This window comes from Crocodylus siamensis, chromosome 5 (genome assembly GCF_052110815.1).
Source record: "Crocodylus siamensis isolate JL-2025a chromosome 5, ASM5211081v1, whole genome shotgun sequence".
Taxonomy (NCBI): Eukaryota; Metazoa; Chordata; order Crocodylia; family Crocodylidae; genus Crocodylus; species Crocodylus siamensis.
In genome coordinates this window covers 22,149,276-22,164,729 of record NC_143399.1, presented here as the reverse complement: position 1 = coordinate 22,164,729, position 15,454 = coordinate 22,149,276, and the positions used below count along the sequence as shown (strand labels likewise).

Here is a 15,454-nt window from a genome sequence, read left to right as displayed (position 1 = left end):
ATTGTTGTAACGATGTGGTGCTCGGGGTTTGATAATGTGCATGTTTTGCTTTGTGTACTGCACAGAACCAACAAACAGACTGTAAAGTAACGACACAACTACAGTTTGATCTTAATCACATAAAGCAGCAGTGAATTCAGTTCTGCTTCATAATAGTATTTTTTTAAAGTGAACAAGTGTTGATTGGTATTCTTTAGAGAGAAAAATCTCCGGCCTGTTTGTGTGATATTACAGAAATCTAATTAAATCTAGTGGGACTTAACATGAACAAATTAAGTAAGTTAGGGCCAAATTTTGCTCCCGGCTAAACAGGTTTAAAACAACTCAAGTCATATGAAGTCAGTGGAGTTTGAGATTTGCATTGCTTTACTTAAAGCAGAAACTGGCCCTTTGTGTCATAAGATAGGGGCTTGAAAAAAACCCTCTTGTATCTCAAGACCCCCACTGCTTCTAGTCTGATTCCAAAAGCTGGTGGCTTTAAGCCCATAACTAGTTATAAAAAACACATTAATATTCCTAGTGATAAAAGTAGATGGCTTGCAAATTGAAGGAACAGTAAAGGATTGGAACTGAATACAAATTCTAAAGCTTGCTTGTCCTTAAGTAGCTAAACCCTTATTGGGGTACTGACAGGCCAATTTTGGGGTTACTTGCAGATAAAGGTTTGTTATCAGCTTCAGATTCCAAGCTACATCAAAACAACATGCCTCCAAAGTTAGACAAGCAACATTTGTGTAGGGCTGATAGTCAGGTAGTCACTATTCAGATTCTGTTCTACCTAATAGGGATGTAAGTGGACTTAAACACCAAGAGCAATTCTATTCTATCCATCTCCAGTCTCTTAAAACAGTTAACGCAAGAGGTGGATGGGTCCTCCTCCTCACTGATTTTTTTTTTTTTTTTTTTTTTTATCTTAAGGGTAAGATGGTATACTACATAAGTGAATGCACTAATAGATTTTTAGGACTTGACAGAGTGAAATAGAATCCCACTTAGGTTCCTAAATCCATTTAGATAACTAATAGGTAAAATATAATCAAACCCTAGGTCTTTCACACCATTAAAATCATTCTGTGTAGTAAAATTCCCACAAATATGTGTCTTGTGTGAAGGTTGTGCTAAAGAAAAGAAAAGTTGTAGGCATTACTTCTATTCCAAATATAAAGAAGCAAACATTGTACTTCTGTCCACCTGGCAGCAGCGGGTAGGGTGGCGATGGGGAGTTGTGCCCCTCACTGCTGCCAGATGGGCAGGAGGTGCCTCGCCAGGGTGACCTGGGGCTTTCAGCTTCCCTGCCCAGCCCCACTCTGCCCTGCCATGCCAGAGATCTTGCAGGGAGGGCAGCAGGGTGGGGAGCCCCGAGTCCACAGTGGGCAGCGTGCACCTGGCCCCACCCCATGGGCTTCGCTCTGGCTGTGCTGCCCTTGGGGGGTGGGGGGAGCCAAGCTCCATGTTTTACTCCACCACCGCAACCTCTGCCTCCTGCAGGTGGCAGCCAGGGCTTGGGCGTGGCGGGGGGGCAGGGGCAAGGGGCTGAGAACCCGGGTCCTTGGTCCCATAGGAAGCTGGGGGTCCACTCTTTCAGGACTGGGGGGGTGGGGGACTGTGAGTGGGGAGTGAGGGACACCAGCAGGGGTGGGGGTGGGACTGTGAGTGTGGAGTGAGGGACCTTTGTCCTAGTGAGCTAAGGATGCAGGGGGAGCCCTGATTTTTCCAGGATAAAAAACCCAAAATCAAATACCAGAATTTATAGGTTCTTAGAATTTATTTTATGATGGTGATTAAGGTACTGGTAGGCTTCCAGATTGCTTTAAAACTGTAAATATATCCATAAAACACTGTGTTCAATTGATACACATGCACACACACATATATTAAGTGGTGTTTCATTTTTGAGGTTTTTAATCAGAGAATTTGTGTTTTTATCAGAGAATCTGTGCTTTTGTAAACAGAAAACCAGGATCCATGTTGATTATACAACCATAGATTAGAAGGCACTGGAAAAGTTAGGCTGCTATGGACTCCTCCATATGGAGGCTGTTATGTGGACTCCTCACAAGGTCAGTGGATAAAGAGTGTTTGATAAAACTGGACATAACACCAAAATAAGGATAAGGGCAACATGGTAAATATGTTTTCCTATTTAGTGGGAAGGTTGATATAATTGATAAAAACTTGGATGTGTATGATGTCACTGAGGCTAGGGACAGATTTTGTGCATAAACCGGTGTAAGTGATCAGAAACTGGTTTAAACCAGTAATGGAACAGATGTTCAGTGCACATAAACATGTTTGAAAATGGCTGAAACTGGTTTGATATAAACCTGGTTGAATGTAGTATCAGTGTAGTATCAGACTTAATTGAGTTGGCTCAAATGGGTTTATGCAATGTCTCTCCCAGACCCTTTGCTGGTTCAAGCTAAATCAGACTCCCCCAGCTTCCTAGTATGTTCTCTGGGCTGGGCAGGGCTCTCTGCTCCACAGCAGGGCTGGCCCCTCCCCTCTGCTCCCTGGCTGGAGCTCCAGCACAGACTGAAGGGTGTTTCCCCCTCTTGTGCTCACCCACTCACTGTTAAGCAGGAATTCCCCTCTTCCCTCTGCCTTGCTGAGGAGGTGTCTGTGTATTAGCTAGCAGGCCACAAGCTGGCTGAATCAACAGGCATAAGCAACAGGTAGCTGGTAACGTCCCTCTTGTTTTCTTAATTGGGTGATAAACGTTTTGTTAGGGGGTTATAAACACGTTTATTAGTTCCTTGCTGGGCTAATCAAAGCATCCTGCCAGGATTGTTCCACTTTGTATAACATAGCAGGGCCTGTTTTCAGCCTGTGCTAAAACCATAGGCTAAAAACAGGACATAGCCTTTTATTCCTGAATCATACAGGTGTACAGGCCCATTTGAGACATTTGCACCAGCAGAAATCCTTCTTGGTAAGGCAGCAGTTCAGATGTTCAGCCTGCAGCCACCCTATTTCCCCTGCTCTCTATGCCCTCCCAAAATGAGAGTGGTCCCCAGGGGAAGTGGAGAAGCAGAGAAAGGCTCTTTGCACCTGTACCAAACTGGGCTCTGGAGAACATGGTGGGAGAGTAGCCACCTCCACTCTGCTCCTGATCTCTGGGAGCTGACAGGAGGGAGCACTGGGGCACAGTCCCAAGCCCCAACCTGAAATGGTGCAGTGCTTGTAATGAGGAAAAACAGGGAGCAGAACTAGCTGCTCCTCTCCTGGACCAGCCCAAGAGGGGAAGGTAGTGGCACAGTACAACTCCCCAGCCCCTTCCCCAAGTCTGGCACTTCCCTGGCTTGGGGAAGGGACTGGGGACTGTGCCCCAACACTTCCTTCCTGTCAAGCCAGGGAAAAGGATCAATGAATCCCCCAATTGTGCCAGCTGCTGATCCCCTCAGCTTTTGATCTCAGGGAGCAGAGGGGAGGGAGCAGGAGGGCAACCCCCCATCTGCTTCTCACTCTGGGGACTCCAGTGTGAAACAGCGCTGCTCCCTCTGCTCAGCTCATTGTGTCGGGGGCTGAGGGGATGGAGTGATGGGGCAAAGCCCCTGCCTGCTCCACACACCTGGGACTCCAGTGTGAGGAACAGGTGGGACTATGCCTCATCACCCTGGGAAAGCTTCCCTGAACTTGGTTCCCCCTGCCAGCTCCCTGATGCTTGGCTTCTGGTGCCTGGCAGCTGAATGGAGGGAATGGTGTGGCAGAGCTTCTCACATAGGTAATTCCAGTGAGAAGGGGAGGGGGCAGCTGACACTGCTCATCCCTGCCCTCCTGGTCTATGGGAGGGATGGGAGATCTGCCATGCACCTTTCCAGATCCAGGTGGTTTTGAGAAAACACAGGAGCCCAGAGTCGGCCTTAGGGTTGGGTGATGTGGGCAACTGCCTGGGGTGCCATGGTTAGGGGGTGCCACACACACACACACATGTACAGTAGGGGTGCACCAATAAAGATTTTTTAGGCCAATACCAGTGGCTGATTATTAATGAGCCATATTGGCCAGTACTGATCCGATTGCCAATATGCAGCTTGGAGAGCAGTGGCTGGATGGTAATTCTGTGTTGTGGGGGAGAAGGGCCATGGGGAGAGTAAGGCCCCCCACGGTAAGGGAGGGAGTGGGGCTGGGGCAGGGACAAGGGCAGGGTGTAGGATAGAGCTGTGAGAAGCTCATCTGGGAGGAATGGGGGGTACCTCCCACCTCTGTGTGTACCCCTGGGGCAGGCATGGGGGGCATGTGCCCCCCCAGATTTGTGCATGGAGTGGGGGCTGTGCCAGGCTATTTCTGGTGGGGGTTGGGCTGGGGCTATGCTTGGGGAAGGTGGTGGTGGTGGGAGTAAGGTATGGGGGAAGCGGGGAGAGCTACAGCCACCCCAAAATTTGCTGTAGATCCCTGTAGCTTCCCTCCCAGTGCTGCCACTGCCCACTCTGACCATAGCTGCAGCCCATCCCCCTGCCAGGAAGAGCCTGTCACGACCCCCAGCCCACAGCAGCAACCTGTCCTTGCCCCACACAGATCCAGGGGGCACATGCCCTCCATGCCTCCCTTGGGGGTACACACAGTGGTGGGAGCTGCCCCCCTCTTCCTGTGCCCCCCAAACACTCATGGCTCCATCCTGCACCCACCCTGGTTGGGCAGGGCCTGCCCCTGTCCCATGTCCTCCCTCACCATGGGGGCCTCAATCTGCCCCTCCCCTCCGCCCCTTCCTCCAAGAAATTTACTACCTGGACATTGCTCTCCACAGTGCCAGATTTGATTGTGTGCACGCTGCATCTGCGCACATGCACACGGCATTTATTGATGACATTATCGGCCACATCAGCCCAAAAAAGCCAGTTGCCAATAATGTCAATTTCCTTCTATCAGTGCTGATATGATATGGACTGATGTATCGGTGCACCTCTAATGCACACACGTGTGAGCAGCCAGGACTTACAGCAGTGCTTTCCCCCTGTCCCACCCCAACCGATCCCCTCCCCAGGCAGGAGGGAGCAGTGCCCATCCTAGCTTGGACCCCACCTCTAGCCGCTGCTCAAGAGGAGCTGGGCCCAGCGTGTGCAGGCAGGGTGGCATCTACTCCAGTCCTCCTGCCTTGTTCCCTCACAGCAACTTCTGTACCTGCCCATTCCACTTTGCATCCCTGCCAATCTGTGCCCTTGCCCACCTGCCTCTGCTTGCAGCTTTGCAGCAGCGCCACTGACTTGGGGCGGGGAGGAAGGTGCCAAAATTTAAGTTTGCCCTGGGTGCCATTTTCCATAAGGCTGGCTCTATGGCAGCATTTCCTCTGGCTCCGCTCCTCCAGGTCTGCAAGAAGTGTTAACCTGGCGGGAAGTGTACAGCCATTCAGTCACCCTGGTTATTTTTCTCTCAGAGCAGCCATTTTTGCTCCAAGACAAAAAGCCTTAATGTCTATAAGCTTTTTTTTTTCCTACCAGAAACCATGAACACTAGAAACTGAACATCTGTACATAGCTGAAGGCTGTACTGTGCCTGTTTTGATGCGCCTGTTATTATGCAAACCTGGGACAATCAGATCCAGGACAAACCTGACGTGTTTTTACCCAAAGAATTTAAGTTTTTCACTTGACCTGGTTGTGTTCAGACTTTTTTCTTTCATTATAGTTTCATAGTTTCATAGTTTCGTAGTAGTTAGAGTCGGAAGGGACCTAGGTAGATCATCTAGTCCGACCCCCTGCCTTGGCAGGAAAGAGCACCGGGGTCAGATGACCCCGGCAAGGTGCTCATCTAACTTCCTTTTAAAAATCCCCAGGCTAGGAGCCTGCACCACTTCCCCTGGAAGCCGGTTCCAGGCCCTAGCCGCCCTGACTGTGAAGTAGCGCCTCCTAATATCTAATCTAAACTTACCCTCCGCCAGCTTGTGACCGTTATTCCTGGTCACTCCTGGCAGTGCTCGGGGGAACAGGGACTCCCCCAATACCTGCTGATCCCCCCTGACCAGTTTGTAGCAGGCCACAAGGTCCCCCCTTAACCTTCTCTTGTGGAGGCTAAACAGGTTCAGGTCCCGTAGCCTCTCCTCATAAGGCCTGCCCTGCTGCCCCCTGATCATACGAGTGGCCCTCCTCTGAACTCTTTCCATATCGTCCACGTCCCTCTTGAAGTGTGGCGCCCAGAACTGGACGCAGTACTCCAGCTGCGGCCTGACCAGTGTCGCATAGAGGGGGAAGATCACCTCCCTGGACCTGCTCGAGATGCATCTGTGGATGCATGACAAGGTACGGTTGGCCTTCTTGACTGCCTCCCCACACTGCCGGCCCATGTTCATCGTGGAGTCAATGACGACTCCAAGATCCTTTTCCGTCTCCGTGCTGGCAAGAGGGGAGTTCCCCAACCTGTAAGTGTGGTGCCGGTTCTTCCTCCCCATGTGCAACACCTTGCACTTATCAGTGTTAAACCCCATCCTATTCTCATCCGCCCACCGTTGCAACCTGTCAAGGTCAGCTTGTAGCCTATTGCACCCTTCTAGTGCACCCACATCCCCCCACATCTTAGTGTCATCAGCAAACTTGAACAGGGTGCTTTCTACCCCCTCATCCAAGTCACTGATGAACGGTCTTGCAAAATACTGAGACTGTCCTGAAAACATGATGTGCTTATATTGGAGTAAGGAAAATAAGAGAAGCAATGGTTAAGTTCTCTGAATAGCTTTCCTTAAGTTTTTAGACTTGAATACTGCTAAAGCCTGATTTAGTGAAATTATTTTAAAACAAAACTATCAAATTTCCTTTCAACTTTTCTGGGATAATCTAAAAATCCTAAAAAAATTGGGTTAGAACTTGGCAAAGCACTAAGCATTGGTTTAATTCTTCTCCTTTTGACGTTAATGATATTATACTTCTAACATTACTGGCAGCAGAACAGGTTGAACGTTGTTGATAACCAAACCATGGAAATACAATACTGTTTGGAAAATTTGGCCTTAATGTCTCCAATTTAAATCGAGAATGTCCATTTCTATGCAGCAGAAGGAACATAAACTACATTTTCATTAGTGGCCTCTTTTAGTACATTGGTTCATCCACTGCACTAGTTTAGGATTAGTAGAGTGCATTTTTATATAGCCTTTTCCTGGTTTAAAAATATGTGCTTCTAATCTTTCCAGTTATTATCTAAATGTAACAAATGGAGTTTCAAAAGTGAAAGTATATTTTCACAAGAAAGCAGTGGGTTCAACAGAAGACAGGAATATTAAGACTTGGAACCAAGCTATGAACGTTTTTCAAAATGTTCAAAACCCATATTTTACTCATTTTTAAAATGAATAAAATCCATGACCTTTGTGGCAAGGTGGCCAGAAAAGTCAAGACCTAATATTTGACTCATTTATTACATCTGTGTGATTCATCTACCTATGCCTTTTTGAGAAGTAATTTAATTTAAGATGATTGAAACTCCCAAAGCTCTCCTATTCATTGGCAAAATAGTTTATAAAATACACAAACACATACTAATTTGGAGTTCTTTGATGTTTAGGGAAGTAATTACTCTTACAACACATTAATCTAATATTAGTTTCTTGGCTTCTTGGTGCATAGTTCATTTTTCACTGCTTTGAAAAAGAGTAATATCAAAATTAAATTGGCCATGTCCTATCCCTATTGAGATCAGTATCAAAATTCTTGTCTTCAGTGAGAGCAGGAGCATACTCAGTCTGATCTGTATTTTTATAGCCATAGATAATTACCTCTCTGTCTTTTCCACTTAAAAGTGTAAATATTTTAAAGCACTATCTATTGTATTATTGCCTTAATATACTGGAGTATAATAATATGCTTCTTTAGCTGTTGGACTTGTTATAATGTAATTTTTTTACACATTTCAAATGTGACTGTGGTTCCAATATGTTTTAGATTTAATGTCAATGGAAACTGAATGCCCTGAAGGGAATATAGTGTTTAACAATCTATATAATCTGCTGTTCTTATGCCTTTATCCTCCTAATGGATTACTGTGATGGAAGCCATTAAAGTTCATACTCCTGATTCAGCTGCTATGAATGTCTCGTTTAATTTATTACCAATGGAACCATTTGTAATGATTGTTATTCTTAACAATAAAGGTTTAACTTTAAAGTGTTATTTTACCTTTTGAGGTGTAAAATCTACAGGTACAGAGAACATTTCTGACAGTAGTGTGTACTTAGATGATAGAAATAGCAGAACTCCCACAAATCCCATTTATGAGTACCTTAGTCTAGTGGTTGTTGCATGATCAAATTAAAGCAGTTACTGTCACAACCAATATATTATATCTTATTGTTACTGCACTATATTATTTCCAACACAGAGAAACATTAAAGAGGATAAAAGGTAAATTTTTCAAAGGCAGGCTTGGCCTAAACACATAAAACAATACTAAAATATAGTCTGGGGGGCCGCTGAAAGTAAACTGAATGATCATTAGTATCTGTTCCTGTAATGGATTACCAATACAGTATGGGTGAGTCAAATCAGTGTTCTAGACTTGGTTGTCACTTAGTGGCAGAGAACGGAGACAATGGGATAGCATCCCCATCAACGACTGTACATTGGCAATAAAGCACTTAGTTTCAATACTCTTTCTAGAAAGTTTCCCAAAAGTTGTGCTTCTAGATACTACTTTTCTAACAAGAAGACTTCTGATATAGGTTCTGTCAAGTACTGTCTTCCTGCAAGTGACAGGTTATCTTAAATCTACTGAAAAATGCTTAAATTGAATAAAGGACACCAAATTAAATCTAAATAGTAATTCAATACTGTGGCATTCTGAAGTTGAAGAATACAGTTTGAATGGTTCATGAATAGGACAACACAGGTGTTAAATGACAGCTTGTATTATCTACATGAGGACTTGGAATTTTAGATACATCAAGCACTTTTACTGACATTCCCTTTAAGGTTCAACACAGTGAAAATCCATCGTGCAGCAGCCCTACTGTAATGCTATGCAGTGTGGTGGGGAGAGGAAAAGAAGAGTTTGAGGTTCAGGATGGAGGAAGGTTTGAGGGCATGTGACCTCGGAACATGAGGAGGATTACAGGACATATGATACTGAAGGAACAGGACTATGGCACATGTGATGTTGGAGGACACAGATTACTGGAACATAAATTGTAAAACCTTGCACATTTTCTGTATATACTAATCAGAGGTACTCCACAGAGATTTGCCTATTAGCAAGGGAATTCTATCTTATCAGAACAGTCACTTTAGCAAAGTTTGAAGGGAATTGTGTGCATCTGTTAGCCAAGGCATACTTGATACAAGTGTTATCATGCACTAACACATGGACACATGTCACCCTGGAGTATTAATATCTCACTTCCCAGCTTGCCTGCCAAGAAAGTTGTGCTTGTTAATTATAGGTTTTATTTTTTAAATACAGAAACCAATTATGTAGGTAAAATATGAACACTGTAAAATTGTTAGTGAAAGGTGATTTTCCTTTAAGCTTTGTAGAGATTATTGAATGCTTTGGAATATTAAATGTGTGTTCAGGATGAATATTTAATCTTACATATTTCACATTTCTAGACATTAGCCCCTTTTTTGTTTGTTTTTAGCTTTCCCTTTTAAAGAGGTCATCGTGTTTATGTAATGCTTAGTAAAGAAGACCTGGCTTCTCTACACCAGACTGTCATTTCAGACAGGTAGTGTGCTCTGTTATCCTGGGCTCTTCAAATTGAAGAGTACACTGTGGTGATTTTTTGGGGCACAAGGCAATCAAATTTAAGTTCAGCCTCAAGATCTCAAGATAAGGGCTCTAAGCTACTGTACTATATAGCTTTCTCCTTTGCTTAAGTGCTGTGTGTGGGCCTCAGTTCTTCAACCTTTACTGGTGGAAGACTTGGACCTTCATAAGACAAGTTACGTGGTTCAGGGCTGCATGACCAGTCACTTTGGGCAGAACCAAAAATGTAGTCAGCAGCTTAAAGAGCAATTTAAGTAGAATTTAGGAGCCTAATTTCCAGAGTGACGCCCTACCGCACACCCGGACTGGAGGCACCCTTTAGCTCTACTAGGGAAACTGCTGAATATTATTTATATTTTTTTTTTAATACACCATGCCTAAACAGTCCCTAGAGGAGACTCAGAACTAGGATTTATCTGCATCCAGGTGAATTTTGCATTCTTGGATGCAGAGAAATACCGCATCAACAGGATGGGCAGAGCGCACCTACCCCAGCATATTCTATACCCCGATGGTTAGGGCACTTTCCTAGGGTCCTGCCGTTTGGCCGGGGCGCGATCACACTGCTATTGGGGTGGAGAACTCACGCCCCCTTTCTGTTCTTCTCGATCTGGTTTTACAGGATGAGGAAGGCTCATAACTCGTGATGGGTAAATACAAGCGGTTTATTTACTTACGCCCCTTTTTGTTACAGTCGCGTGGGCACAGGATTCGCGAGTCGTTACAGAATGGTCATCAGTGAAATGCACGGGAGCTCAATAGCGGGGTTGAAAGTTACGCCTGGGGAGCGGTGGCGGGAGACGACAGGTGATCAGCCCGGGTAGCTGTGAGGCCTGCTCGCAGTTACAAGTGAACTTGATCCCAGTGACACTCAGGTGGTGGCCTCCGGGACGGTCTCCCCGAGCGGGAGGTGGGTGCGGGTTTTAAACCCTGCCTTTCGGTTTCGGTTTGAATCAGTCGATCAGAACCGAGAATGCTTTTTGCTTCCTAATATGGGAATGCTGCTGTGCTAGCGTGGAATTTTTTTTTCATTCATGCTTGTTTTTGCAAGCCCGGGCTTGACTGCTTATGGGAGGGCGCGTGTGGCACAGTCGCCATTTTGTTTCTTACACCTAGGAGGTGAGAGGAAATGTAGGTTAAAATCTCCTCAAGATGAAAAAGCCTAGAAAACAGGTTTTTCATTTCCTGAGCAATTGCTCTGAACACAAAGCTCTTATAAAAAGATGGGCAGTCCCACCAATGCTAGTTTAGAAGAAAGGAACATCCTAAGTCAAAATGCTGATTGGGGGGGCTTAAGTGCACAAAGGAATTTTGGACTGTAAATTTCAGCTTAATAAAAAACACTTAACTTGAAAAGAGCACAGCCTGAGGCATGCTTTTGTTCAGCACTTCCTCTTAGATGGTTTAGGGCCTTGTTACATGGTAATTTTGGGCAGCTCTTGAAGCTCTTAACACCTGGATTGTCCACACATTAACACCTGAAACTAGTTTTAAGCTTTGGTTATGTGGCTCAAAGTGAAGCCACTCCAGGGCAGTATTATCTCTGATCTGTGCTACCCAACTCCTGCTACACTAAGGTGTAGCTCCTCTAGGTTACACCTAGGTGTAAACACTCCATTTGCCTCCCCCCTGCCCCCGTCGCCACTGGCCTGCATTGGGCCCACTGCCCTCCCCAGCACCCCAGATCCTTGTTCACTGCCCCACTTGCCGTTTTCACTCACTTGTGGCTGTCTGCACTGTCTTTTCCCCAAGCAGGCAGGGAAGTGTTAACCTACCTGCCTGGTTGCTGCCACTAGCTGGGCAGGCAGCTTAACCCTTCCTTGCCTGCTCCCCTGGGACAGAGCGCGGACTGCCACAAGTAAGTAGGGGTAGAGTGGAGGAGGGTGAGGGGGTGGCTATGGGAAGGTGGGGAGAACGAGGGGAGTCCTGGAGGGCAGGGGCAGACAGGAGACCCAGAATGGGAGGAGGGGGCATTCGTACCTCTCAGTCCTATGGGCCCCAGCTGGCCTGATGAACGTGTAATTGCTCCAGACTCAAACTGGCACTAACACCGATCAACATTTCTACAGCTCACAGTGTAATGTATAAAAAGGTTTAGGTGTACCCTCCTTGTTCAGCCCATTCGGATGCCCTGTATAGGGAATTTAGAGTCCATGAATTCCACTACTGTGTCTGGTAGTGTTGGAGTGACGTTGTAGCCATGATAATCCAGAGATTATGCGAGAGGCAAGGATATTTGTGGGATATCTTTTATTGGACCAAATCGACGGTTGGGATGAAGTTAGACAAGAATGCAAAGCATTCTTAATCTGGTCTTCATCAGATACTACTGTATCTGGACATGTAAAAGTTATGAGGCAAGGATTTTTTGTGATACCTTTTTTTGAACCAACTGTATAGTTTTGGGGCATCAAGTGCCCTTCCTCAGGTCCTGGAAACTTGTCCATCAGTTCTCCCAACTATATAGTTGATCCAATAAAAAAATAACCACTAAAAATCCTTACTTCTCATAGATTTCCTGGATTGTCATGACTTTAACAACACTTCAACCCTGTCTAAAAGTTAGGGTTGCTGTGCCTAAGTCTTTTTGTGAACCATGGCTTTACCAATGAGTCCTGCAAGGCTCTCAGTACTCAGGTATTCATAATTGGATTTTATTAGCACTAGTTTCATTTAAATATTTAAATAGAATTATTTTATACTTCTTAAGGTATCTAATAGAGATATTTTCGGAACATTTAGAACCCAACCTGGCTGTAAGTGTGTATATAAACCATCAATGAAAACCTGTCTTACTGTCATAAATTCTGATTCAGCATAGTACTTAAGCACAAAAGGCATGCATCTGCCTAAGTGCTATGCTTCTTTTGGTTGGAGCCACAGGCAGGCTTCATCCCTAAATGTGGCTCTTCAGTAGGCATGAGAAATGTTGAGATTGCACATGAAGGGTATGTCACAGCAAATGTAAACAGTACATCAGACCAGATGGCTTTGCAAACAAAAGTTTAAAACTATTGGGTGCTGGCACGTCCATTTTAAATACAGTTTCTATTTGAGATATGATTGTACATGCTATTAAATGGGTTGTTCCTTAAAATACTGCCTTATCTTTCAAGGCAGGAGAACTCTAATGGAGAAAAGCATTGCAGTGGATTCAATTGAAAGCTTAAACACTGAACCCTATTTATTTATTTCGGTTAGTGATTCCTAGAAAATGTGAATCCTACAAGCCTAGCTAAACTCTTGGCTTCATCAGCTGTTGATAGAGAGAGGAACTCTGGTCCTATTCTATCCTGCCTTGAATTTCTGATTTTTTTTTTTTAGCACTCCTCCAATATAATATATCAATTTGTTGGGAGAAGTTGGAGGTTAAACTAAAGCCTGATCCTTAGGCATCCTAGGCAGATATTTAACCTTTTAAGCTAATAAAGCAGTACAGCAGTTCCAGTCAACAGATTCTCATAGCTATTATGATTTTATTACTTAACAGTGTTCTTCAAGCATACTGAATGTATACAAGGCATACAATTAATACTCGGGCTATAAAATGCTTATGTGCTGTGACTTTTTTGTTAGGAGCATTTCAAGCTCATGAAGCATATTTCATCTCTGCAGATGGGAAGGAATTATCTGAGCCACAAATAGGAGAATAAGTTCTCTTTATGGTTTGCATTTTTCTGAATCTTCATGGAGCTAATTTAAAATGTTTTTTATGTGCTGTTTAAAAGCATCACTACTCAGTGTTGGCTTTCCTCCCTGTGTTCAACTTCCAGTTTGATGCCTGCTCTGGAAGTTTCTTCCATTAACATGCCTGGTTAGAGACAGTAAGCCAGTTCATAGTCTCTTAACATCCATTCATCCACACTGAGAGTTTTCCAGTGGACTTCAGAGGATCAGGTTTGGGCCTTTCTTATTGTGTAAAGTATTTGTGTAAATATCTCTCTTCTTAGAAAGTATCAATAAATCAGAACCCCAGTATGACAAACTCACAAAATTAGGGGCTCTCAGAATATGGTTCTTAGTCCTGCATGCTGAACCCATCTTTTGGTAGTGTCTGATTCTGCTTTTACAATGCCAGAATTCCTACAATGGTAACAGACCAGGATGGTTATGTCAGCCTCGCGTTTCAACAGGATTTTTTTAACTCTTTAGATTTCTAATTTTGTATAGTTATATTCCAAGACTTCAGTGCAAAGGAGCCACAAATTGTGTATAATATGTCTGTTTTGTTCTGCAAACTATTTTGTTTCTATGAAGATCTGGATACTGTAGAGTAGATGAAGTACCTCTATTCTGATGTTAAACAGAAAACATATATTATATATAAAGTAAGTTAATAATGCCTGTTGTTCAGTGAGCAGCTGATTTCACGTAGTAAATTAGGACTGGCCTCTTGGGTCATTGGGACCCATACCCTGCATTCACAAGTAACCATTCACTAAATGAATCCCCCCCAGAAACCCTTCAAACACTCACAAGACACAAAACCAGAAAGGCCTTATGTATGCAAAAGCAGGGGAGACAACGGCACTGGCAGTGCCCTGACATACAGGCTGCAGGTAGACATTCAAAAAGCCGGAGTCTGAATTGATTTAATCTTTGCAGGTTAGTTTAACCTGCATAGATTGAACCAATTTGCAAGTGATGTTCGCTTTTGACTCCAGAAATGCTGGCACATGCCTGCAGTAGCTCAGGCCAGAAGCTGGGGGTGCTAGAGTGAGCTCTCAGCTGGAGGGAAACTAAGCTGAGGTGCAATGTGGCCAGGTTTGCGCAGGCATGAGTATGACTGAGGAGGGATTTAAATCCCCACCCTAGCCTGCAGGGACCCCAGCCAGGGTCTGCCTGGAGGGAGAGGCAGAAAGCAGCCCCTGCCAGGGGTCCCCAGCCCCCCCGCCCCACTTGCTCACTAGCTGGCTGCAGGAGTGGGGACGGGGACAGACCCTGGTAGCCTGAAGAGAATCAAGGATTTAATCCTCCCAGTGCAGGGGGGCGGGGGTGGCGTGAGCACTGATAGGCTCTGCTTGTGCACCTGGGGATGTACACCTGGGACCCTGGCAGCCAGACACCAGTAGCCTGAGGGAAGCTGGGGGGTTAATTCCCATATTGCAGGCAGCAGGGGGGTGGTACTGGGCACCCTGGGCGGAGTCCCCCTGAGGAGCGGCCAGTTGACTGTGGGGAGGAGGCAAGGTGGGGGGATGTGACCTGGCCGCAGGGGGTGTGGTGGGGAACTGGGGCTAGTTAGAGAGCCCGACTCACCACTGCTTCCCACTGCGGCAGCCAGGGGGTGGGGTTCAGAACCAGCACCTCCCACCTCCAGCCCCACACAGGGACCATGGTTTGCAGGCAGGCTGCCACGCAGCTCCCTGCTTCCATCCTTCTCCTGGTGGTGGTGGAGTGAACTATCATTGTGGGTGCAGGTGAAGCACCTGTCACTCATGCCTGCTTGCAGTGGTGTTGGATGCTCAGGATGGGCTTCTAGAGGCCAGGGGCATAGGCAGCAGTGGAGGAAGCGATGGATGGCTGCAGCCCAGTCCGGCCCAGCCCCATGGCCCAGGAGTGCAGCCCAGTGTGGCCCAGCCCCAAGGTCCAGGGATGTAGGCAGTGACTGGCCCGTGGCAGGCTGGCCACCTTCTCCTGGTGGTGGTGGTGGAGGGAACCATCACATCAGCCAGCGGTGAGGCACCTGTCACCCGCTGCCTGCTCACAGTGGCACCAGGTGCTTGGGGCGGGCTGCCACGAGCCAGTCACTGCCTAAGTCCCCGAGCTG

The 15,454-nt window shown here is 45.9% G+C and overlaps 1 protein-coding gene across 2 annotated transcripts in view; it reads left to right on the top strand.

Moving 5' to 3' along the window:
* Positions 1-15,454, top strand: part of SLC44A5 (solute carrier family 44 member 5) — a 239,894-nt gene that overhangs the window by 63,023 nt on the left and 161,417 nt on the right. The window lies entirely within an intron of this gene.